At 51.9% G+C, this 8,967-nt stretch overlaps 1 pseudogene; it reads right to left on the bottom strand.

The window, feature by feature from the left end:
* Window positions 1-1,388: 1,388 nt before the first annotated feature.
* On the bottom strand, window positions 1,389-4,264 carry LOC119520834 (annotated as a pseudogene).
* Window positions 4,265-8,967: the final 4,703 nt, after the last annotated feature.

Genomic DNA, 8,967 nt, shown 5'->3' with positions numbered 1-8,967 from the left:
AGATAAAGGGACACAAAGAAAATGAAAGTGAAAGGATGGAAAAAATACTTCCTGCAAGCTACAGCCAAAAGAAAGCAGATGTAGCAATATTAATCTCAGAGAAAATAGAATTTAAAGGCAAGGATGTTAGGAGAGATGAAGGCCACTACATACTAATAAAAGTGGCAATTCAAGAAGAGGAAATAACAATCATAAATGTTTATGCACCCAATCAAGGTGCCACAAAATACATGAGAGAAACACTGGCAAAACAAGGAAGCAATTGATGTTTCCACAATAATTGTGGGAGACTTCAACACATTACTCTCTCCTACAGATAGATCAACCAGACAGAAGACCAATAAGGAAACTGAAAACCTAAACAATCCGATAAATGAATTGGATTTAAGAGACATATATAGAACATTATATCCCAAATCACCAGGATACACATTCTTCTCTAGTGCTCATGGAACTTTCTCCAGAATAGATCATATGCTGGGACATAAAACAAGCCTCAATAAATTTTAAAAAAATTGAAATTATTCAAAGCACATTCTCTGACCACAATGGAATACAATTAGAAGTCAATAACCATCAGAGACTTAGAAAATTCACAAATATCTGGAGGTTAAATAACACGCTCCTAAACAATCAGTGGGTTAAAGAAGAAATAGCAAGAGAAATTGCTAAATATATAGAGATGAATGAAAATGAGAACACAACATACTAAAACCTATGGGATGCAGCAAAAGCAGTGTTGAGGGGGCAATTTATAGCACTAAATGCATATATTAAAAAGGAAGAAAGAGCCAAAATCAAACAACTAATAGATCAACTGAAGAAGCTAGAAAATGAATAGCAAACCAATCCTAAACCAAGGAGAAGAAATAACAAGGCATACGTCAGAAATGAATGACATCGAGAACAAAAAACAATAGAGAGGATAAGTAACACCAAAAGTTGGTTCTTTGATAAGATCAACAAGATTGACAAGCCCTTAGCTAGACTGACAAAATCAAAAAGAGAGAAGACCCATATAAACAAAATAATGAATGAGAAAGTTTACATTACTGCAAATCCCAATGGAATTAGAAAAATTATAAGAGGATACTATGAACAACTGTATGCCAACAAACTGGATAATGCAGAGGAAATGGACAATTTCCTGGAAACGTATGAACAACCTAGACTGACCAGAAAAGAAACAGAAGACCTCAACCAACCAATTACAAGCAGTGAGATCCAATCAGTCATCAAAAAGCTTCCCACAAATAAATGCCCAGGGCCAGATGGCTTCACAGGGAATTCTACCAAACTTTCCAGAAAGAACTGACACCAATCTTAAAATCTTTCATAACATTGAAGAAAATGGAACACTACCTAACTCATTTTATGAAGCTAACATCAATCTAATACCAAAACCATGCAAAGATACTACAAAAAAGGAAAACTACAGGCATATTTCCCTAATGAATATAGGTGCAAAAATTCTCAACAAAATACTTGCAAATTGAATCCGGCCTTCCTCAACATCCTGTTTCCTGGCATTCTGTATACACCTGTGATGTCCTTTATCACATTAAATGCATTTGAAACCAAGATCTGAGCTTGAACATCTCCACAAACAGTGGGGAAAGAAAGTACCTGCCTCGTCACCTGGTTCAGGGCTCCACGTGGAGGCAGCACAAGAGGAAAGAGATGAAAGCAGGGAAGGCACCATCCCCTGCTGTTTATCAAATGCAGCTGCAAACCCCGGGTCAGTTCACAGATACCCCCTGGGTGGGCGACCAAGGGGAGCAGAGCCCTGCACGTGTTCACTGGGCAGGATGGGCCTGGCCTCGGTACTCACCAGCAAGGGCAGAGAGAGGAAGGAAGGAAGGATGGCCATTCAGCACCTGCTCCCTCAGGCGGGTGCTGGGGAAAGAGGGCAGCCCGGGCACTGGCACCCTCTGCTAGTGGCACTGACACCCGGCCCAGCCTGTGGAGGGGCAAGTAGTAGCAAAACCTCCCACTAAAGGGAACCAGGGCTCCACGTAGAAGTGACCGACTCCCAGGCTGGGGCAGATTACAACCAGAAAAGATGAGCCTGATTCAGTCCTGGGTCAGAGAGTAAGGAAACACTCAAAGCACAGCAGGAATGTCAGATCATGGAGCTGGCCAAAAGGGACAATCTGGGCACAAAGAGAACCCTGGGCTGGGGGCTTTCAGCTTGTGAACTGCACGCAAAGACAACCACCACACAAACTTCCAGAGGAAGCTACACTTCCCAACTCAGCCTGAGGTTGGCGTTACCCTGCAGCCCAAATCAAAGACGTTTCAAGAAAACACAATTACAGACCTCTATCCATCAGGAACACAAAGGCAAAAGTTCCTAAGATTTGAGCAAGTCAAATCCAATGAAAAGATGATCCCTCATCACTACTGAGTAGAACTGATCCCAGGAGTGCAGCTTATTCCAGGAATTCAAAAGCTAATCCGTGTAGCTCACCATTGTGATCATCTCAAGGATTTCATAAAATGCAGCACCCATTTCTGAAAGAAACACTGATCCTGTCAGATGGGTGTCACCTGCCCCCCGAGGTGAAAGAGTCTTGCATCAGCAGGAGGAATTTTTGCCACAAATGTTTAACTGCCTCTATCCAGGCCTGGAGCCCTGCCCCCAAGTTTACAGGAAACACAGAAGAGAACCCAGAAGCAGGTAAAATGACCCCATGAAGAAAGAATCCAACAGATCCAGAAGGGAAATGCCCTGGATTCTCAAGAGGGCAGTGCCATGATCAGTGCTGGGGAACTATTCTAGAAAAGGAGAAACCAAAGAAACCAAGTGCAGTGCCAGAGCTGACACTGGATCCCCTAATTTCAAATGATCCTTTGAGAAAAGTTAGAGAACTGGTCAGAAGACACCTGGGGTGGTTGACTTCCCAGGAGGCTACTCGCTGTTGCTGCACAGAAAATGGTTCTTGTTCTAGTGAAACGGTGCCCCCTAGAGTTGTTTGGAGGCATTTTGGGTTGTCACTTCTGTGGGTACCACTACCATCTAGCTAGCAGAGACTCGGGATGCTGCTAAGATTCTACAACATACAGGGCAACAACCCACCACAAAAACTTATCCAGCCACAAATGTCAAGAGTATCTGGTGGGAAACCCAAGTCTAGAGGAATGCTGAAGATGCATGGCAAAGCGCTATATATGTCCTGTGTTTGGGGATGTAAAGAAACATTGCAAAGTGTTAACTACTGAATCCAAGTGGAGAGCATATGCGTATTTGCTACGTTATTCATTTTTTTCTAAATGTTTGTTTTTATAAATGTTTCTATAATTAGAAATTAGAAACAAAGAAAATAACAAAGGTGAGAAACCTGATGGGGCAGGGGGGCTGCCCTAAATTCCTCGCAGGAAGGGTTCCCGGGGCTGCCAACTGGGGATGCCTGGGAGGGGCCAAGGCACAAGACTTTGGCTGAGGGTGTCTCAGCTGGGAAACCCCTCGGGTCTCGGAAGGTCCCTCAGGGAGCAACACGAGGGAATTTGATGCACAGCCAGTGTAGGGTCTGGCCCCAAGGGGCGCCGGACAGATGTCCAGCCACTGCGGCCCCGCGGACAGCCGCCTCCGGGGTCTGCCAAAGAGGGCTGACCTAACACCGAGCTCCACGCTCCTGGGAAAGGGTGGGGGTTTCTAGAAGTCATGCTAAAAGGGAACCATACAACTAAGTGTAAAATAAGATTGGAGAAACCACCGCGGTGTGAATCCAGGCTGCGCTCCCGCCCCGCACCTCGGTGCTCATTCTGCAGCCGAAGACACTGGTTCAACAGACTTCTCTGTGAGATGCTGGATTTCCAAGAACTCCTGCACAATCTCGAACACGGTGCCGTCGAACAGCGCCAGGTCCAGGTCGCTGAGCGTGGTGTAGAAAAGACGCTGCTGGAAGGAGCTGCCAGTGGGGGGGAAGGGGGTGGCGGGGAGACGTAAAGGCCAGCCGGACCCCCGGCCTCGGCCCGCCGCCGCCCGCCTCGCCGCGAACCTGGGTAGCTCCTTGACCAGGCTCTGCAGCGCCAACAGCAGCTGGTAGTGCCGCTCCTGCTGCCGGGTCCCGTCCCCGGCTACCTCCAGGACGCCCACGTAGCGCTCCATGGCGCCCGGCCGCCGCTGCGATACTTCCACCCCCTCTGACGTCACCGTACAGGGCCCCATCCCATTCGACGGCCCCCTCTGATGTTCGCTGTAGCGCGTCTATTCCGCCGCCGGCCCACTCCTCTGACGTCACTCATAGTGCGCCATAGTTCACCGCCGGCCCGCCCCACCCGAGCCCTCTGACCGTACCATAGCACCCGGTATTCTGCCGCCGGCCCGCCCCTCCCGACGCGCCAGCCCCTCTGACGTCATCCGTAGCGCGCCGTAATCCACCACCAGCCCGCCCCGCCAGATGTTCCCTCTGACGTAAACCAAAGCGCGCCGTATTCCGCTGCTGACCCGTCCCACACGACGCGCCCCGCCCTGGCAACCTATGCATCGCCCCTTCCGTGCACCAGAGCGAGGCTCGCCCCACCCACGTCCCCACACTCCCACGCGCCTCTTCCCCTGCGTCCTCCAGAGAGAGGTTCGCCCCACCCACACACCGCCACGCGCCTCATTCCCTGCGTTCTGCAGAACGAGTCTCACCCTGCCCAAGGTTCTCCCCCTCAGATATCAGCCATAGCGCGCCGTATTTGCCGCCGGCGCGCCCTACCCGACGTGCCCGCTTCCTCTGACGTCAGTCGTAAAGCGCCATAGTCCACCGCCGGCCACCCCACCCCCAACGGATGCGTACCCCACCCCTTGCGTCCTCTAGAGCGAGGCTTACCCCGCTTACGCACCGCCAAGCGTCTCATTCCCTGCGTCCTCTGGGAGGCTCGCCCCGCCCACGGCCCTGCCTCCTCGGCACTCGCCCCGCCCCTGCGGGGGGCAGTGTCCCAGAACGACGCTAGCCCCGCCCCTCTACATTTTCCCCGCCCCATCTTAAAAAAATCCAAGTATCTGAGGAGCCCGCCGCACCCGACGGAGTCGGCGCAGACTCCGAGCGCGCCTGCGCAGTGTGAGCGCTTTCCTCTGCCTGCGCCTCTCGCGGTGGGCGTACCTGCTGTGGCCTCAGCCGCGCTGTCCCCGAAGAGTGTGCGAGTCACGGAGCCGCGGTTCGAGTCCCAGCTGCGCCAGTTACAAGCAGTGTGTGTGCCCTTGAGTCAGGCAGGTCGCCCCTTGACTTAAACTGGGGATAGTAAAGTCCCCCCTCTCGGGGGCGCAGGGGTGGGGCTGCCCCAGGTAGCCCGCAGGACCCCCAGGACCCCGAAGCGCTGCGTGTCCTCGGACCTGCCATCACCTGTATCCGCCCGACATTGCCAGGACAATTGGACGTCAGAATGGAGAGGGAAGCGCGGCCCAATGCCTTGTCCCACCTGCGGAATGAGTTCCCTGGAATGAACAATTACGCTTTTTTATAAACCACACGAATTTAGGAAACTACTGAAAAGCCTGCCGCCATGGAGGCGTGGGTCAGTGGGTGGGGTACACCCCTGCCCCAAATTGGGAGGGAGCCACTGAACAGCAAGATGGGGAAGCAGGTACATCACGGTAGAAATGACCAGCAGGAAAGAAGAACCCGGAATGGCACGCCCGGCCCTTGGGAGGACGGGGGCTTTGTAGGGCGAGGTCCAAGGAGCCTGCGTGACCTGGTGCCACCCCCAGAAGGGCGGTTTCGGGGTCAGGCTGCAGGGCGAGATGAATAGGGGGGCTCAGCAGGGGTCGCTGGGACACACCTGTCTTCCCTGAGATCCCTGGCAGGGGGAAGAGGCCATCCCCTGGTGACCTGAGGTCCCGGTCCCCCACCTTCAGGCCAGGGCCACAGCTGGAGCTGCCTGAGTCCCTGCTGGGGCTCCCCTCTTTTGGTTCCTCCCTCACTGGCTCTGGGCGCCGAGGGTCCTCCATGAACACAGCCCAGGCAAGCCCCACCCTGGAGGGGCTTCTGGGCCTGTGGTGGAGGCAGACTCCAGAATCTCATAGATGAATGTGAAACGCCCTAAAAGAGGGAGAAGTGTGGGGTAGGGGCCGCCTGTGCAGAGCCGCCGAGGGCAGCTGTGGCACATGCCAAGGCCCTGGGGAGAATGGCCTGGGGATGCAGATGAGCAGAAGCCCCTGGGACCTAGGAAGAAGTGAGTTCTTGCCCAGAGCAGTAGGGAGCCCTGAAGGGTTTAGGAGCACAGACATGGTAAGATTTGCATTTCACAAGGTGCTGTTTACCCACCGTGCTGTGTGGTTGGGGGGCTCTGTGAGATGACTGGATATGGCCTGGGGTGGGGGCCACAGCAGGAAGTGGGCTAGGTCTGCAGCCATCAGGAGTCACACCTAAGTTCCTGTGGGACCCCATAGTTTTTCTCAGCTCTGACTGTGGGCACCTGAAACTCAGAAAGAATGAGTGACAGCAAGTGCTCAGGATCCCACAGTCAAGAGACTCCCACACTGCACCACCGCTGCAGGAGCACAGGATAGAAAGAACCGGGGCCACCCTGGGGTGGCAACAGGAGTAGAGGAGACGAGTGAGGGTGGGAGACTGAGCCTGTCTGAGCTGTTCCGGAGCTGGCCCGGGCTGGGCCTGGGCACTGGCGCTGTTGCCCTGAGCTCCGGGGAAGGGGAGAGGGTGATGGGCCCTCAGGAGACACAGGCAGGGATTTTCAGTCCAGACCCGCCCTCCACTGAGCCCCTGCCCTCTTTCTCCCCAGCCATAAGAGGTGCTGCATGAAGCCCGGGGTCTGCACGGGGACAGCCCCATGCCATGGGGATTTGTGCAGTGGCAGCTCAGTGATCACAAGGATTTTCTGCCCAGGCCAGGAATGGGTGAACTTAAACAGAGGAAACTTATTTGTTCACAGCTTTGTGGCTAAGAAAATGTCCAAATCAAGGACATGCATCATCAAGGCAATGCTTTCTTCCCAAAGATTGTGGCCTTCTGAGGCTGCCTGCCAGTGACCCTCAGTCAGCTTGTCACATGGCAATGCACATGGTGGCATTTCCTGTTCTCTCCTCTCTCTTCCAGGTTCTGTTGTTCAGCTTTTGGCTTCCATGGCTTTCTCTCTCTGTCTGAATTTCAGCCTCTAATAAAGGACTCTAGTAATTAGATTAAGACCCATTCTAATTAAAGTGGTCCACATCTTAACGGAAGTTGCCTCATCAAAACATCTTACTTAAAATGAATCCACACCCATAGGAATGGATTAGGTTTATGAATATGTTTTTCTGGGGTACATACAACTCTAGACCACTACACTCCACCCTCTGGACCCCCAAAAGCCATGTTCTTTCTACATGCAAAACACATTCATTCCATCTCAATATCCCAAAAGTGTCAAGTTGGTTCAGTAACAATGCTAAGTACAAAGTCTCATCAAAATTGGTTATGGGTGGTGTGTGTCCTGGGGCACAGGCCCCTCTGTGGACCTGAAAAGCCTAGAAAACAAGTTATCTGCTTCTGATATACAATTGCAGAGCAAGTATAGGATTGACATCTCCATTCCAATAAGGAGAAATTGGAAGGAAATCAGGGTCACAGGTCCCAAACAATTCTGAACCCCAGCAGGGAAAGTTCCATTAGATCCCAAGCTCTGAGAGTCACCTGGGACTCAATGGTCTGTTCTCCAGGCCTGATGGGGCAGCAGGCCCACCCCTTCTAAGTGCTTATGCAGTGGCTGGGCTTTCCCAGAACACTGAGGTGCAGGCCCCACCCTTGCTGAGCAGTAGGGTGGCAGCACCCTCCCTGAACAATGGGGTGGAAGGCCTGCTCTCTTGGTCCAGGGATGTTAGTTTGCTTTAGACCTCAGTTTCCATGGTTCTGCTGTTGAAGTCATTCTTCCTTCAATTTGTCCCTTCACTGTCCTTTTTAGTCCAGGCTAGCAGTTGTTTCATTCCTACAAATCTTACAAAAACCTTGCCAGCTTTGCCTGTAGTTCACAGGGTCCCAACCTTCCTGGGTAGCTGCACCTCCAATCCTGACTTGCATGGAAGTGGCTGATGGGATCCATGTTTGCTCAAACCCTCCCATGAAACCCTGCTCTGCATAGGCTCAGAATTTTCCAAACCACCCATTTCTGGCCTCAATGGAAAATACCTTTAGCATCCATATTTCTATTGACAGTCTCTTCAAAGCAATCTGGGCCTTTCTCTCCAGTACCTCAAGATTCTTCCAACCTCTCCCCATGATACAATTCCAAACCTGTTTCCACATTTTTGGTATTTGAAATAGCAGCCCCCCACTCATTTCCTGGGCTGCTCAAGTGAATGTCATGCAACAGTTCATCTTAAATGGTGGGAATTTATTTGTTCACAGTTTTGAGGCTAAGAGAAAGGCCAAACCAAGGTGTCAAGATGATGCTTTCTCCCTGAAGACTGTGTCACTTGGGCTGGCTGCCAGCGACCCTCAGTCCCTAGCTTGTCATGTGTCAAGGCACATGGTGACATCTACTAGCCTCTCCTTTCTCTTCCATGTTCCATCCACACCCACAGAAATTGATTAGGTTTAAGAATATGTTTACTGGGGAACACAGAGCTCCACTGTTATACAGTCCCCTGGCCTGTTTCCAGTCCCTCCCTGGTGATGAGTCAGCCAAACAGGGGCTCTAAGTCCCAGGTGTCCAAAAGGCCTGTGTTTGGACGGCTCCTCCTTGCACAGAAGACCCCTTACCTGATACAACCAGCTCCCCAACTCCAGCAGCACCCCTGCTCTAAGTCGACATGGGCAGTGGGACCTCAGGCATGGGGACTCCTGGGCCACCTCTGGGGAGCCATGCTGGGTGTCCAATATGGACCTCCACTTTGCAGCCACGTGAGAGACCCCTGGGGCATTCAGTGGATGGCCTGTGGCATCCTGTGCCTCTCTGAGATGACAGTGGGTGTGTGAGGAAAAGGGCCTGCAGTCTCTGTGGGTCCCCTGTCCCACAGTGTCACAAGTTTGTTTGGTATCACTG

The sequence above is a fragment of the Choloepus didactylus genome, chromosome 26, assembly GCF_015220235.1.
Source record: "Choloepus didactylus isolate mChoDid1 chromosome 26, mChoDid1.pri, whole genome shotgun sequence".
Lineage (NCBI taxonomy): Eukaryota > Metazoa > Chordata > Mammalia > Pilosa > Megalonychidae > Choloepus > Choloepus didactylus.
This window is presented reverse-complemented; position numbering and strand designations above follow the sequence as displayed.